The sequence below is a fragment of the Polypterus senegalus genome, chromosome 3 (assembly GCF_016835505.1).
Source record: "Polypterus senegalus isolate Bchr_013 chromosome 3, ASM1683550v1, whole genome shotgun sequence".
NCBI classification, from domain to species: Eukaryota; Metazoa; Chordata; class Cladistia; order Polypteriformes; family Polypteridae; genus Polypterus; species Polypterus senegalus.
The window spans coordinates 299,797,442-299,815,465 of NC_053156.1; the positions used below are offsets into that span (position 1 = coordinate 299,797,442).

The following is an 18,024-nucleotide window of genomic DNA, read 5'->3' on the forward strand; positions in this document are numbered from 1 at the left end:
CAAGCTAGACAAAGACACCTTGACTGCCATTAGGTATCAGGATGAAATCCTTGGACCCATTGTCAGACCCTACGCTGGTGCAGTAGGTCCTGGTTTCCTCCTAATGCACGACAATGCCCGGCCTCATGTGGCAAGAGTATGCAGGCAGTACCTGGAGGATGAAGGAATTGAAACAATTGAATGGCCTTCACGATCCCCTGACTTAAACCCAATAGAACATCTGTGGGACATTATGTTTCGGTCCATTAGGCACCGCCAGGTTGCTCCTCAGACTGTACAACAGCTCAGGGATGCCCTCATACAGATCTGGGAGGAAATGCCACAAGACACCATCCGTCGTCTCATTAGGAGCATGCCCTGACTTTGTCAAGCATGCATACAAGCTCGTGGGGGCCACACAAGATACTGAAAAGCATTTTGAGTAGCAGAAAATAAGTTTTTGAAAAAATGGACTAGCCTGCCACATCTTCATTTCACTCTGATTTTAGGGTGTCTACACAATTGAGTCCTCTGTAGGCAGAAAACTTTTATTTCCATTAAAAGACTTGGCATCCTTTTGTTCCTAAGACATTGCCCTGTCGTTATTTGTATAGATATCATATTGAGATCTGATGTATCTAATGTGTTTCTTTAAAGTGTTCCTTTAATTTTTGTGAGCAGTGTATATATATATATATAGATATTTATAGATATGACAACAACACTCATATCAAACAATTACATTAACAATCATGTTACGTTATTTTTAAAATTATTCCTTTTCTTTTTCATAACTTCTTTTACACACTACTTCTCCGCTGCGAAGCGCGGGTATTCCGCTAGTATATATATATGTGTATGTATGTATGTGTATATGTAGATATGTATGTATATGTATATATATATGTGTCTGTGTGTATATATATATGTGTGTATGTATGTATGTATGTGTGTATATGTATATATATATATGTATATATGTATGTATATATATGTGTATATGTATATATGTGTATATGTAGATATGTATGTATATGTATATATATGTTTATGTGTGTGTGTGTATATATATATATACAGTGGTCAGGGCCATGTAGGTTTGGATTTTTTTTTCTCCCTAAATAATAAAAACCATCATTTAAAAACTGCATTTTGTGTTTACTTGTGTTATATTTGACTAATGGTTAAATGTGTTTGATGATCAGAAACATTTTGTGTGACAAACATGCAAAAGAATAAGAAATCAGGAAGGGGGCCAAATAGTTTTTCGCACCACTGTATATATATATATTGTGAACGCTGGCCCCGGCACAGACAGACGGACGACATATTTTGCACCCACACACTGTTTATTTACAATACTATTCACACAACTATAAAAGTCTCGTGCACTCACGAACCCCAGTGCCTCCAGCACTGATTCCCCCAAGTCCAGGGCCCACCGTCCTTGTGCCTTCCTGGCCGCCTCCAGTCCTTCCTCAAGTTCAGTCCTTCTGCCTCCCGACTTCCACCGCTGACTGGAGGGAGGCGGCCCCTTTTATGGGGAGCCGGATGGGCTCCAGCTGCTTCCCGGCACTTAACGGTGGCCACACCCCTGTGTGGCGGAAGTGCCGGCTGCGCACCCGAAGCCGTCCGTGTCTCCCGTCGCTTCCCCGCACTTCCTGGTGTGGCGGAAGTGCCGGGCTCCCGGAATAAACAGGCACTGGGGCGCCGCCTGGCGGTGGCCACGGGTCCCTACAGGGCTGGGCTTCCAAGCCCTGTACCCGAGGCCCCCTGCATAACCAGGACGGACGCCCCCACTCGGTCTGGAGGAGGCACTCGCCCTCCTCTGGTCCTCCAAAGCGTCCCGGCCGGGCTCCAGCCCCAGCCGAGGACCGTACGGGATAAACCAGCATCGGGGTGCCGCCTGGCGGTGACCACGGGCCCCTACAGGGTAGGGCTTCCATGCCCTCGACCTGTGGCTCCCAACAGAAGCAGGACGGACGCCCCCTCACGGTCTGGAGGAGGCACAAGCCCTCCTCACGTCCTCCACTCATAACAGTGACAAAACAATTACATTGACAATCATGTTACGTTATTTTTAAAATGTTTCCTTTTCTTTTTCAAAACTTTTTTAACACACTAGTAAGTAAATAAAATTACCTTTAGGTCCTAAATAGAAAAACATTAACCAATCTTACGCAGCAATGCAAATTAGTGAGATCACTTTTTTTTTATTTTATCATTGATGTATTTGCATAATCTAACTATAAAAGTGCATAATACGCCCAAGCATTTAGAGATCCTGAGACCTCATGCTCTGAGACGATCATCACCATGTTCGCTGTGAAAGCAATTTGCCTCCTCTTCACCATCACTCTGCTTATTGCAATGGTTCCTGAGGTGAGTATTAATGCTCTGCTAGGTGACTTCTTCCTTATTTCTGGTCTGTTTAGCTAATTCATTCTAAATCTGAAATGAATACTGCAGAGTCTTCTCAGACATGGCAGTTAACAGAATTAAATGCTATTAAATTCTTGCTTATTTTCAATTCTTAGTTTTCAAACTGTACATACGTACAACTTTGGGGCTGGCAGGAGAGCAGTACTTGTGAACATTTGATATCTTTGCCTTGTTGTTACAGTGAGTTCAGAGTGTGTTCAGACTCCTTCCACTTTCGGCACACATTATTGTTTTGTAAATGTAATATCTGAAATGGGGAGATTAGCCATTCTTACAAATCAATCTACTCTCAATAACCCATAATGACAACATGAAGACATGTTCAGAAAAGTTTGGAAATGAATTCAAAATCAATTTAGCAATGGTGTGATCCCCTTGCTTTGACAGATCTAGCAGAGTAGAAATTCCATGCAGTGACTTGGCACCCAATGACAGTGCCACGCTTAAAGTACGACCCAATTAATGTCAGTGGAGACTGGATGGCTGTATGCTTGATTTGATGCTCCTGTTATAAATGAAGCAACTGAGATCAGTACTTTGGAGGGGTGGCCACATATTTTTGGCCATATACTGCATGTCATATTGTTCTCCTTTGTACCTTGTGTGTTGTGAATGGATCCCCAAGCGGTGGGTCCACAACTTCAGGCAGGTGGGGATCCACCTCAGCAAGCATTTAAGATGAAGTTCCTGTCATCACAATAGCTTCTGCATTGTTGAAGGGTGGATTGTGCTTTCTAGGTTATCATGTTCTTGAACGAAGGTCCAAGTCTTTAGAGTTCTTGCTTGCTATCTGGTTGCGAGACATGGACGCCATCCAGTGACCTGAGATGAAGACTGGACTCCTTTTGTACTGTGTCTCTCCAGAAAATCCTTGGGTACTGTTGGTTTGAGATTGTGTTGCTCATGGAGTCCCGAATGAAACACGTTACATGCATTGTGAGGGAGTGTCAGTTATGGCACTACGGCCATGTGGTGCATTTCCCCGAAGAGTATTATAAACTTTTAAACAATCGTCATATATAACTTTAATCACAAAAGTACCAGACATACACATCTCTCATCCTAGTGCTCCTGTTTAACTGTCAGAGTGCGAGATGCACGCAAAATCAAAATTTGACTTGAACAAAAACAAAAAACCATCCAACCAGAAACCAGAAAAGAGACCCTCCAACGTTAAATCGAAAGGATTTGTGCCGACTAGAGAGCAATAACACCAGCTCGTTTACCAGTATAAATAACATTATATAACGTGACGTGTCTTGCCACTGCATGGGTTGTATGAAGTCGAAGCAGTGTTGGGGTGGAGTCTTGGGGAACACGCTTTTTTAGGGCTCGGGGCACCTCCCGAGAGAGAGAGCCGAGTGACGGGCATCAAGGTTAATTAATTAATGGTGCGTGGAGAAAAGGGGAGGGAGTGGTCGGAAGTGATTGTTGTTGCTGGAGCGAGAGGAAGATAGCATCAGGTTGAGAAGGGAGCAAACAATTAAAGAGCAGACAAGGAGCAGATATGATGAAGGGGAATTATTTTTGTTATTTTGGAGGTGTCCCCGTGACCCAGACAATGGGCAGCAGGAGGGCACCGTTTATATCGCTTCATATGCAATAGAAAAGCCAATCGGCATTTGGAAGACTCTACTAGACAAACAGCTCCTGAATGTGTTTTATTCGACGGGACATTACAATAATTTCACCATTAGTTAATTTTACTGGTTGCTCCGAATGCCAGGCCAGGCCATCAGGAAATCTCCCGCTGATTGTAAACGTCAGTCCGGCACTGGGTGGCACTCAAAGTGTTCGTACAAAAGTGTTAAAGGACACGTTTAGTGTTTTTCAACTCAAAGTTGTTTTTTCATACACATGGAGTGCATGCATCTGGCACGTGAAATTGAGTTGCAACGTTAAGCACTTTTTATAAAGTCTTGCTCGCACTGGCCCTTTGTAATGTAGGTTGTTGGATATGGAGCAAAAGCTTATAAACCTATCAAATAAAATAATTTTCCCTGCTAAGTTGCCACGTATCAAACAATGTCTTGCAATTCCTCACACATCTATATAATAAAAGCCCAGCACGGTGTCCGTGTCCGGGTCCGCGTTCCTTTTGGCTGTATAGCTGCCCCGTAGAAAAGCCCCAGTCCGTCCCCTCTCAGAATTCCTGCTTACCCCCTTCCGTTCTTTCCCCTTTGCTTTTATTTTTCCTGTTCCCGAAAATCTTTTCAAAACAAAAGTAAAGAAATAGACAGAGCGTCACATTAACGTCTTCTCCCCTCTGCCTATTAAATAATCAATAAAATGAAATAAAAAAATCACGAAAGAAACAGAAACCACAACCTACCCTAACAGCGTCCACCGCGCTTCTGCCGTTACAGCCAAACACGTGGTGTATGCAGGTTATGAGGTGTGACGCTAATTAATGCCCGTACTACAACAGATTATATTGTTCATATACTATTAACTATATAGAGGGATCAACTCTTTTGGGGAAGTTCATAACAAAAAAAAAATAATTTAATTATAAATAACATGTGCACTTGAGTATTTCGAGCCCCGCGTCTGAGTCGGATGGTTCCCCTGGTCACCAATTCGTGTATTTCACTAGGCCCACTATGCCTTTCCGTCTTCAGCTACCCATGTGCACTTGTACGGAGGAGACCTTACGGAACAATGCCGAAACGAAACGCAACTAAACCTGCTGCTGCGAGAGAGGACACATTACAGCGTGATCACGAAGTAAAGAGGCAAAGGCGTGACAGTCGCTCGCAAGAAACGGACACTCAGCATTCACACAGATTAGCTCAACGACGCGGCAACTGAAACCCCTACAGAGAGAGAAGACAGATTACGCCGTGATCGCGAAAGAAAGAGGCAAAAGCGTGCCAATGAGACACCCGACGAGAGGTCCTTACGATTGAGTCCTTCAACTGTGGTCATCCAACAAGCAGCGTAGCGCGCGGCAAGTTGCTAGTTGTAAAATAATTTATACATGTCAATTTTAAACAAAAAAAAAATCAAGATTATGAGATTTCGCCATTTTTAAAGAAAATCAACCATACAAGAGAACTCAAGACTTAGTCTTCCTGAGAAACAACATTTCACCCTCTCCGAGGCCACGGTTTCCTCAGACCAAATCAAAGTTGACTTTTCATGCCACATGGTTGGTTTTGTTTTCATTTATTCTTTTTATTTTTGCGAGAACTCACACAAGCAAATAGAAAATGTATCCTTTATCAAAAGAAAAAATCAGGAGTGTGCCCCCTCAACTTTCTCGTATACTGAGATTTGAAAATTCACTAATGTATTCAGTTAAAGTTCCACTTCAAATTACACCATTTTTCTCAAATCTCCGTATTTTCCGTCATTCCTAATATCCACACACATTCATAAATCTTTATTTATATCCATAGTTTGCTTGAAATAATCTGAAATGTGTTCCCGTAAACTGCCACTTCTGGATGCCCGAAGTGGCCCAAAAGTTGATAGGATTCCTTATTTTTGATATAAAGCAGGTGTACAAAATCTCATTGACCGAGGTGAAAGCGTTTTTGAGTTATTGTGTTTATACACAGACACACAGACAGACATTTCAAAAATGGTATTTTCGGACTCAGGAAGGTCTAAAACATCAATTCTTCAAAATCTTCAGGTCGAATTTTTTCACGATTCCAGTACTTTCTCTGTACTATGTATATGAGAAAGTAAAAGACTATCGTCCAGGAATATGGGATAAAACAATCATTTCCAGATTCCATTTGCTGTCATAAACACAGAAGGCGTGGATCAATATTCAACAAATGTCTTGGCTTGAAAAATTGATGTATTTGGTAAGCTTGAAGCTTTTCCTCCAGGCCCCATAGCCTACAATTTAAAATGCCAGTGTGGGCAAGATGTTTTTTAAATTTATAGAAAGCGCTTGACTTGAGCACAAGATTTCATGTGGCAAATAGAAATATTGAGATGTAAATAAATTTGTTGATAGCCCTGCATGAAAAAAGAAGAACTCACAATTGTCTCTGAAATAATCTGAAGCTGACAAAAGTAATTGACAGTCATCATTGTTTATTCTGCATTCAACAAAATTCTAAATTAGCTTCTGAGTTTTGATTCAAGAAACTATTTCAAGTAATAATACAAGTGAATATCGTATGGATGAAAATGATGGGGCCCTTAACTTAATGCAGCATTTGGTTGCACAGCCTTTACAGTTTCAATCCCTGCACACAAGCGATTCCTGGAGTTCTCCGTGAGACTTCTGCACCTTGTCCACAGGTAGTTTGGTCCACTCGTCCTGAGCCAACTGCTCCAGCTGTGTCAGGTTTGAAGGGGGTCTTATCCAGAGTATACGTTTCAGTTCTTTCTAAAAGAGTATAAATTCTTGCAATAATGTGCTTCTTCAAATTTGTATTTTTAATTGCTTTGCAGTGAAAAGTCAAGCAAAATGACACCTTTTATTGGCTAACTTGAAAGATTACAATATGCTAGCTTTTGAGGCAACTCAGGCCCCTTCTTCAGGCAAGATGTAATCTTTTGCAAAAATATATTTTTCACTATTAGTCATTCATGTGGTATTTATGTGTTGTTTGATGAATAAAAAATTAATTTAGATGATTTTAGCACAAGGCTGCAACATAGTCAAATGTGAAAAAAAGCGGAGGGGTCTGAATACTTTCTGATTCCACTATTGACCTGTTGTGAAGATTTTACAGAGGTCTTTATTTAATTTCATTTTCAGTATGCCAGCTTCTCAAGGAATTGCTTTGTTTTAATTTGGAAAGGGGCCATTGTTGTCTTTACAGAGCAGGTGCGGACATCGATTCTGTCAGTGGGGTTTACAAAATGTTAGCAAAAATGGCAGCTAATTGATCACCACAGGTTTTTAAAATGCACTGACACCTACCATGGAGTAGCTGCTCTCTTACAGATGTGAATGTCTCTCAGTCATCTGAGTGCCCGTCAGGAATTCTTTGTTTAAAAATTTTTTTGACTTTCAATGTTCTGTGAATGTCATGTGAAGTTATCATTGATATAAACAACCGAAGTCCAATGCTTTAATCTTCTGATCAATCACATATTATTCTCTTTCAGGGCCTTCCGGGTATGAGAACATGTTTCCGTGGTAAGTATTTCATTCATTATGTAATATGAACCTTGTATACATTTGATCTTTACCTCAAATATTCAAAATGGTTTGTTTTGTAATGAGTTCCCTTGAGATTTTGTGACTACAGAAAGGCAAATACTGTGCTCTCCATAATGTTTAGGACAAAGACACATTTTTCCTTAATTTCCCCCTCTGCTCCACAGTTTACAATTCAGACGTGATTAAAGTGCACATTGCAGACTTTCTTTTAAGGGGATTTGCATACATTTGGTGGCAACACTTTTACAGTCAGTACAACGGTGAGGGATCATACAAAGGATAAATGGAATTGACAGTATAAAGTATCCATTGGAGAAACTTTGAATCGCTGTTATGATCCCCAACTTTTATACATTTTTTTATGTAAATTCGTATGTAGTTCTATCAATCTATCTATAAAGTTTCATGACTCAAGAAATTTGAATTTGGGGTTTAATTTCGAGTAGAATCTATTCTGAAAAAGTTTATTATTTAATCACATTCTATAGCGTTTGGGCACCATTATGATCAGTGTCTTTCTCCATGGAGATCTTCCTCAGAATACCTGGGGTGCACTTGTTAGTAACGTCAATTTTTCCACGATACAACGACCACCCTTTGCATTTCTAATGCATCCAAGCTTGATGGATAAACCTTGTTATTAGTAGATCTTTATTTAGTCCGTTCTGCTTTTCTGAATCTCTACTATTGTTTTGGACACAATCACATTCTGGATTTGACAAATAATGTCAACATTTTTTTGGACCTGTGGCCCTTTATTCACTTTCAGTTCTCCTAGTCAATTTTTTTTTTACTCTCTCACAAGTCGGTATACTCACATGTGTAATGTCAAGGCAAAGGGGGAATACCCAAAAATAAAACCCAGTGAAAGATTTCAGGTTCAGGTGGGAGATTCAGTCATGATGAAAAGTTATCTTTTAGGAATAACTGCTATTCCATGTTATAGTTTAGCCAGATTTGTAACCCTGGATCAATGTTATTCTTATTTTATTTAATGTTTTTTTAATTTTTCATATATTATTTGCCATTTTGGTATGATTTGTCTTGTGATGATTTATATAAGATCTTTGTTTTTCTTTGATTGTTTTCTTTAATTATTCAATTTCTAAATATTTTCACCAAGTATTTTGTCATGTTCTAGTAAGTTACTTGTACTTTGCAGTTGGAGCCTCAAGAGGCGGGCCCACCTTGCTAGCACTGTTGAAGATGTACACTAACAGTCAAAATTAGACAAAAATGTAGGCAAAATTGTTTATTTCAAATATTGATGATTGTCACTGCTCAGAATTTTAACACTTAGAATCCATGAAGCCCATAATCCCAGGCCACCTTAAATTCCTTCACACTTCTCCATCAGCATCTTTAGTTTTCAAATGCGTTGATCGGCACAAGCAGAAAGCAGCCTGCTGTCCCATCCCCCCAAAACGAGGCTGAGGTCAGTTGCAAACGTCTCCCAGCTCAAGTGTGTTTATCTAGGTGTAAGGTGCCTGAAATTATATGTGGTAAATATTATATCGTAATTTGGAATACATGCATTTCATGTGTGTTCCGTGTCTACAAAGATCTTTGTAACTATAGGATGAAAGGAAATGGCGAGGCAAGAAATGCTGAACACATACCTAAAGCAGAAACTTTTTCCATGTTATACTAATAATGACGTGAACTGTATAAAGTGTGAAGACTTTAATCCAAATATCAAAAAAACACCTCATCATTCCTCGTCTCTAATTGGCTAAGTATCTCTATCCCCTTTACCACTTAACAGCTAATGTGTGGTGAACGTACTATAGCAAAAATGGCTGCTGGCGCATCACCATATTATTATTAGTGGTTGATGAATTTTCTGGATCTCATAATTGTCATGCTTTTTTTGGTGTCCACTTGAAGTATAGACATTTTCAGTCTGATATTTTCAATTTATTTGTGTTCATTTTATTCCTGAGCAAAATGCTGGACATTTCTTTTTCAGAGTATATCATTTCAATGCTTTTCTTCTCTTACAGCCGCTGATGGCTCGGCCCATTGTACGAGTTAATAAAGGTAAGGCACTTTTGTGAGATACCATACGAGTCTGTCGTCATCTTTGCTCTGTCCGTTTGCCAATCTACTTTGGTTAACCTCCTTAGTGTGTCAAAAATGGGAAAAAAGGATTGAGTTTTATTTTCAACAACAAAAAAAAAAAATGCATATTATGTGTGACAGAAACATGTAAATAAAAAACATTAACAGAGTCACAGTAGGAGAGATAAGTGTCATTTGCACTGCAGTACTGGTGCAGATTTAGTGCACGTCCTTCGTGAGATTTGTTTTGAAAGAGTCGCCAACACACATTGACACTTTTCAAGCAGATATCGAAAAAATTTTTTGTTTTATTTTTTATGTTGCCTCTGCATGACAGATGTCACGTATGAGCACCAGTAGGTCATCTTCCAGGTTCGGTAATAGTATGTAACATCAGAGATGGGGTGCTGCCACTAACAATCTTGTCTGCTAATTCCCTCAAAACCTTTGAGAAACCGACCCTTGAGAGGACCAAAATGAATGAAGCTCCTCCCATTCTAGTGCACCCGATATAAAAGGAGACCACCCCTGGAGGATGGCGTCTCATATTAGATGTTGACCAGGCTGCTGCACTCCCCTTAGACAGAACTAAATTCATCTAAATTGGCCGATTGAAACGACTATTTATTGACATAAAAACTCACATTGAAGTGCTTCAGTTTTGTTGCTTTCCTTGCTTTTGGTTGAAATTAAACAGTTTTAGGCCCAGTTGGCACCCCAAGCAGCCATTGTTTGTCCTGCACCATCATATCGTCCTGCTACACAGTAGAATGTTAGTGCCTGACACACTTGATCAACACTCCCTGTTGTGTTATTGTAATCTACCATAGCGCCAAGCTTAGTGAATCCAACATTTTCCGTAACGTGAACATTGACAGTTGCTCCATTGAGAACAGTGCCTAGGAGGCAAAAGTCTTTTTTTGTCCTTCCATTTGACTGCAATCATTTTGCTTTTTTGCCACACAGCTACTGCTCCACACTGCAGCTTGATGTGTTCACATGACCAGAATCATCAGGCATATCGCGACGGTCCGGTCGTACAGTGCCATATGCATCGGTTTCTCCTTTGAAGTAACATTGAGCAACACATGGCAAGGGCAGGAGTTTTACTAAACAGTCAGTATGGGGTCAGAAGAGGGAGGTTGTGTTTAACTAACATGCTGGAATTCTATGAGGAAGCAACAAAGTATACAATTAAAGTGGATCACATGATATTATTTATCTTCACTTTCAGAAAGCGTTTGAGAAGGTGCCACATAGGCATCAAACTAAAAGAAGTGGGAGTTCAGGGTGTGGTGAGTGGAGGGGAGCAGAATTGGCTCAGACACAGGAAGCAGAGGGTGATGGTGTGAGGAACCTTCTCAGAATTGGGTGATGTTTGAGTGGTATCCACTAAGGGTTCAGTGCAGGGGCTGCTACTATTTTTAATTTATACAAATGATTTGAATAGGAATATAAATAACAAGCTACTTCAGTTTGCAGATGATACCAAGAAAGGTGGATAAGCAGATAATCGAGATTTTGTTAAAACATCACAGAAGGACTTGAACAGGATAGAGGCTTGGAGGAGTTGAGATGATGATTTTTAAAGTCACTAAATGTGAAGTAATACACATAGGGTGTAAAAATGTTAGATTTGAATACACAATGGGAGGTGTGAAGGTACATTTGAAGTATGGGAGGTCTCAAGTTCACCTTATGAGAAGGATTTAGGAGTCATAGTGGACTAGACCCTATCAACTACCACACAAAGTTAAGAAGGTGTTAAGAAGGCTAACAGAATGTGAGGTTAAATAGCACTCTGATGTGTAGAGTACAAGTCCATGGAGGTCCAGCTCAAGGTTTATATCACACTGGTAAAGCCTCAATTGGAGTCCTGTGTACAGTTTTGATCTCCAGGCTATAAAATAGACAGAGCAGCACTAGAAAAAGTCCAGAGAAGAGAGACTAGGCTGATTCCACTAGACTGTGACTTTAAAATGTGTTCATCAAGTTGGCAAGGGACACAGTTGGAAACATGCTAATGGTAAGTTTTGCACAAACATTACGTTTTTCTTCACACAGAGAACCACAGACACATCGAATAAGTGACCATTAGTGTGGTAGACAGGAGGACTTTAGAGAACCTTCAAAACTCGACTTGATGTTATTTTGGAAGAATTAAATGAACAGGACTGGTGAGCTTTCTTGTGCTGAATGGCCTGTTCTCACCCAGATTGTTTTAATGTTATTATCAGATATTATTATCAGATGTTATTCAGACCCCTTCACTTTCTTCACATTTTATTGTTTTGTAGATTTCATTTTAAATTTGACGGTCTATAGTCAACAACCAATAATGAAAAAATGAAAGCATGTTTTCAGAAAGCTTTGAAAATGTATTCTCCTTCATAGAATTATCCATCCATCCATCCATTATCCAACCCGCTATATCCTAATTACAGGGTCACGGGGGGCTGCTGGAGCCAATCCCAGCCAACACAGGGCGCAAGGCAGGAAACAAACCCCGGGCAGGGCGCCAGCCCGCCGCAGTTCACAGAATTATTCACATTTTAAATCATCACTTTGTAGGAGACCACATTCAAGTTCAAGTCTTCGAGGGAGGTCTCTACAAGCTTAGCAAACACAGATCTGGGCAGTTTATCTCATTCGTCCTGGTAGATCCCCTCAAGCTCGGTTAGAGTGGATAGAAAACATCTGTAAACTGCCATCTTCAGATTTCTCCACACACATTCTGCTGGGGCTTTGGACGAGTCACTCAAGGACACTCAGAGACTTATCCTGAATAAACTCCAGCATTGTTTTGGCTGTAAGCTTCAAGTCATTGTAATGCTGAAAGGTGAACCATCACCCCAGTCTGAGATGGCATGGATTCTGGAGTAGGTTTTTTTCAACTATTTCTCTGCATTCATCCTTGCCTCAGTTATAAAATGTCTTCCAGTCCCTGCCTTTGAGCAGCATCCCCATAGCATGATGATACCACCACCAAGTTTCATCACAAGGATGGCATTAGGGAGGTTTAACAAGTTCAGTTTTTGTCTCATCAGTTCAGAGAATCTTTTTCCTCAGGCTCTCAGAGTCCTTTAAACTGTCATTATGTCTTTTACTCAACAGTGACTTCTGCCAAGCCTCTCTAACACAAATGCCTGATTGATGAAGTGCTGCTAAGGTGGTTGACCTTCTCACAGATTCTCACATCTCAGCAGATGAGCATTGGGTTTTTTGCTTGCCTCTCTGCCTCAGGCCCTTTTTGCCCCATCACTCAGTTTGGCCAGATTGCCAGGTTTAGGAAGAGTCCTGGTGGTCCCAAACTTCTTCCATTTCACATTTCATGAGGTCACTTTGACCACTCATAGCTTTACAAAATGATCTGATAACTTTGCCCTGATTTATGCTTCACCATAGTTTGTTTGTGGACGTCTACAAAGAGATCATTAGACCTCATAGTTTGGTCGTTTTTATGACATGGGGGAACTTCTGTACGCAGGGACACATGTGTGCCTTTCTAAATGATGTCCAATCGTGTCAGTTTGCCACAGGTGGACTCCAATCAAGTTCTCGACACATCTCAAGAATCACTAAAGCAAACAGGATTAACTTGACCACAATGTGGAGTGACACAGCAAACAGAGTAATTCTAGGAATATATGAGAGATTTTAGTTTTAGATTTGTAAATATTTACAAACCGTTCTGAAAAATATGTTCTCACTTTGTCATTTTGGGTTGTTGAGTGTTGACTGATGGGCAAAAATGGTCAATTTTTCCATTGAAAATAAAATCTACAACATCATCCAATGTGCAGACAGTGAAGAGGACTGTATACTTTCTCAATCCAGCGCATTTCACATGGAGTTGGAGCAGCTTAGCAATGAGCTAAACAAATGGGCTTGATGGACTGAGTGGTCTCCTCTCATTTGATAGATTTCTTCTGCTTCTTGTGGTCTCTGCAAATTTTCTTTGGTGTGAATTGTTTCACTTATTTCTACATTTGTTTGTTAAAAATCTTCTCTTGTGTGTTATACCCCATCCTGGCTCCTTAGTCTCATCCCCTCAGCTGACAACTGGCCTTCTTGTCCATTTGATGTCCTGCAATTCTTTAACTGAATGTTTAGTTTTTACATTTGCTGTAATCTGCTCATTCATCTTTGTTTCTTTTTTCTTCTCAGATGAAGAGACGTCAGGCATCCACTGAATACTTCAATCACTAAAAACACTGTGTAGTCAATTTAAATAAAGTAGTCATGCATACCTATTCCTTGTGTCTTCAATTGTCAATCCAGATTGATCATATAGATTTGTCACTCCACCATGATGGCTCTCATGGATTCTTTTAATTTTAGACAATTTCCTTTGAAGACTCAAGTGTGATGGCTGTTATAGATCAACTGCAAGCACCCTGTGTTTATGCGTCTTAGTCAGATATCCAATACCTTTAATGATGATGGCAGAAGAAACTAACACTTTCTGACAAAGATCTTGGCTTTCTTCTTCTAAAATTCAGTATGTATACTTTAGTGATAACAATAACAGCATTCAATTTCACATACAGTTTGACCAAAGTGCCCCTAAAATTCACTTGGGTCTTATTCATTTCCACCACTTTTATGAAGCTGGGTGACATGGGCAACAGTCTTAGCAGTGAGACCCATGTATCTATTTCACCAGACACACCTGAGAACTCATATTGTGGGATCCCAAGGTGTTCCTAGGCCATCTACTACAACAACAACAACAACAACATTTATTTATATAGCACATTTTCATACAAACAGTAGCTCAAAGTGCTTTACATAATGAAGAATAGAAAAATAAAAGACACAGTAAGAAAATAAAATAAGTCAACATTAATTAACATAGAATAAGAGTAAGGTCCAATGGCCAGGGTGGACAGAAAAAACAAAAAAAAAAACTCCAGACGGCTGGAGAAAAAAATAAAATCTGTAGGGATTCCAGACCATTAGACTGCCCAGTCCCCTCTGGGCATTCTACCTAACATAAATGAAACAGTCCTCTTTGTATTTAGGGTTCTCACTGAAGGACTTGATGTTGATGGTCATGCAGACTTCTGGCTTTTAATCCATCATTGTCAGAGCATCATGATGTTTTGAGTAGGTGGTGGTGGTGCAGACCGCCACCACAAAGAAACCGGAAAAAGAAACAGAAGAGAGAGCAGGGGTCAGTACGGATTTTAGAGCCACCATGAGTAGTTATTATGATGAATTGAACATACAGAGTATCAGGATTAAGTTAAAGTGAAGTTATGTATTAGCCTGGCGAATTCCTATTGGCAGGCTATTCCAGATTTTAGGTGCATAACAGCAGAAGGCTGCCTCACCACTTCTTTTAAGTTTTGTTCTTGGAATTCTAAGGAGACACTCATTGGAGGATCTGAGGTTACGATTTGGAATATACGGTGTCAGACATTCCGATATATAAGATGGAGCAGATTATTTAAGGCTTTATAAACCATAAGCAGAATTTTAAAGTCAATCCTGAATGACACAGGTAACCAGTGTAGTGACATTAAAACTGGAGAAATGTGTTCGGATTTTCTTTTCCTAATTAGGATTCTAGCAGCTGCAATCTGCACTAGTTGCAAACGATTTATGTCTTTTTTGGGTAGTCCAGAGAGGAGTGCGTTACAGTAATCTAGTCGACTGAAAACAAACACGTGAACTAATTTCTCAGCATCTTTTAGTGATATAAGAGGTCTAACTTTTGCTATGTTTCTTAAGTGAAAAAATGCTGTCCTAGTGATCTGAGGAATATGTGATTTAAAATTCAGATTACAGTCAACAATTACCCCTAAGCTTTTTACCTCCGTCTTGACTTTTAATCCTAATGTATCCAGTTTATTTCTAATAGCCTCAATGTATCCATTATTGCCAATCACTAAGATTTCAGTTTTCTCTTTATTTAACTTGAGAAAGTTACTATTCATCCATTCTGAGATACAAGTCAGACATTTTGTTAGTGAATCAAGAGAATCGGGGTCATCAGGTGCTATTGATAAGTACAGCTGTGTGTCATCATCATAGCTGTGGTAGCTCACGTTGTGCCCTGAGATAATCTGATCTAACGGAAGCATGTAGATTGAGAAGAGCAGCGGACCCAGGATAGAGCCTTGTGGAACACCATATTGGATATCATGTGTCTTCCAGTTGTAATTACCACAACTAACAATTTTTTCCCTGCCAGGTAGGATTCAAACCAATTTAAGACCGTGCCAGAGAGGCCCACCCATTGACTAAGGCGATTTCTGAGAATATTGTGATCAATGGTGTCAAATGCGGCACTCAGATCTAAGAGGATGAGAACAGATAAATGGCCTCTGTCTGCATCACCCGCAAATCATTTACTACTTTAACAAGTGCAGTTTCTGTGCTGTGATTTGTTCTAAAACCCGACTGAAATTTATCAAGAATAGCAGGTTTATTTAGGTGGTCATTTAACTGCATAATGGCTGCCTTCTCTAGAATTTTACTTAAGAAGGGCAGGTTAGAGATGGGTCTAAAATTTTCAAAAGCAGAGGGGTCAAGCTTATTTTTCTTCAGCAGGGGTTTAACTACAGCAGTCTTAAGGCAGTCTGGGAAGACCCCCGTATCTAATGACGAATTTACTATTTCAAGATACATACATCTAAGATATGTAATCCTGCCAGTGAGCCCAGGATCTTCTCCGGGGTCCATGCCCATAAAACGTCCACAGGGAGGCATCCAGGAGGCACTGGTATCTGATGCCCGAACCACCACAATTGGGTCCTCTTGATGTGGGGGATCAGCAGCTCTACTCTGAGCTTCTCCAAGATGTCTGCACTTCCCATCCACTCTAAGGCAGAGCCGAGCCACTCTGCGGAGGAAGCTCATTTTGGTTGCTTGCACCAGTGATGTTATTCTTTCAGTTATTACCCAAAGCTCATTTGTCATGCATTCTCTTAAGTTACAAAATGCAAAACTCATTAAAATGATTTTTTGGTGGTTTTATAGTTTTTCGCATACAATGAAGGAATATTTCTCCATAAGGCTTATTCCACAGCCACGGTCATTTTGTCTTTCCAAGGATGCCCTCTCCAGCACTGCCCGGATGTTCCGCGTTTCCTTCCATAAAGCTCAACTCGGTTTATTCTGCTTTGTGCACTTGGCTACTTAGATATTCATGCTGCCGGTTCATTTTTCCAAGCTGTACTCCAGAATTTACACATGGAAAATAAGGTTGAAGATAAAATTGAAAACAAATGTGCTAATGCTGCAAAGATCATTTTCTTGCAACATTTATTATTATCTGAAAGTTTAATTGGAAATTGAATTTCACACTAAATGTTCTGCTTATCACAAGTCTTCTAAAAAAAAAAAAACAAAAACTGGATATCAGCTACTCAAGTAACATAAGGTAACGATTCCAAAGCCTGATGTATCCATTTCTTATTCAGAAGTGACCAGAACCAGCATTGTGAGCTCAAGGCACAAGAGAGTAACCAAAATGAAAGGGGTCCCGTTCATCACAGGACACACTCACGCACATGCACACACCATGTTTATATTGTCAGAGGAACATCAGAATCCCTGGCTGCATTACATCCTGGTGTGGCACCTACTGTCCAAGTCCCTCTGTGATGATTTAATGGATTCTTGATTATCTGCCAATCCACCTATCTTGGTGTCATCTGCAAACTTAACCAGCTTGTTACTTACTGTATATTCCTATCTAAATCAGTTCTGTGTATTAAATTAAGCAGCAGCCCTAGCACTGCCCCCTGATGGTCACCACTCTAATGTCACCCAATTCTGATAAAGTTCCTCTCACCATCATCATCCTCTGTTTTCTGTGTCTGAGCCAATTCTGCACCCATTGACACACCACACCCTGAATTCCCTCTTCTTTTAGTCTGAGGCCCACCCTCTGATGTGGCACTTTATCAAATGCTTTCTGAAAGTTCTTAAACAGAACATTCCTTAAACAAGTGCTTTACTTTGTAATATCAATTTTTTTCTCTTTTTTTTGTGTGAACTGTTTTTCTATAAATTTACTAAAACTTTTAAAAATTAAAATATTTGGTCTGTGGAATTATTTCAAAGCGTGTCACACTAATGCCGGAACTGTCCTATGAAACAAGCTAAAAGCTTGAGATTTTGAGCAACAAGCTTTTTAAGACCTCAAAAAATGAATAAATCCAAAATGAATGGGAAATCCCAGGTCTCCCTCAAGCACGTCTCCCAGTGTAAGCCGGCATACCACATATACTGAGATGGAGGCATGGGAGGATGAAGGTCTGGACTTCACACTAAGTTTCACCACGGGTAGACAATTTTTTTCATTTCTCTCATTTCCTGGACTTATTCTCCTACAACCTGACTCTTCCGTCTTTCCATGTGGGGGCAAACATGTTGGGCAGACGGGGATCTTCTTG

General features: G+C 40.1%; 1 long non-coding RNA gene across 1 annotated transcript; it reads left to right on the plus strand.

Moving 5' to 3' along the window:
- The first annotated feature begins 2,258 nt into the window (after positions 1-2,258).
- LOC120526348 lies at positions 2,259-13,869 on the plus strand. The gene is made up of 4 exons (XR_005633119.1): positions 2,259-2,361; positions 7,501-7,531; positions 9,559-9,595; positions 13,784-13,869. It is a non-coding gene; the product is annotated as an uncharacterized LOC120526348 (long non-coding RNA).
- Positions 13,870-18,024: the final 4,155 nt, after the last annotated feature.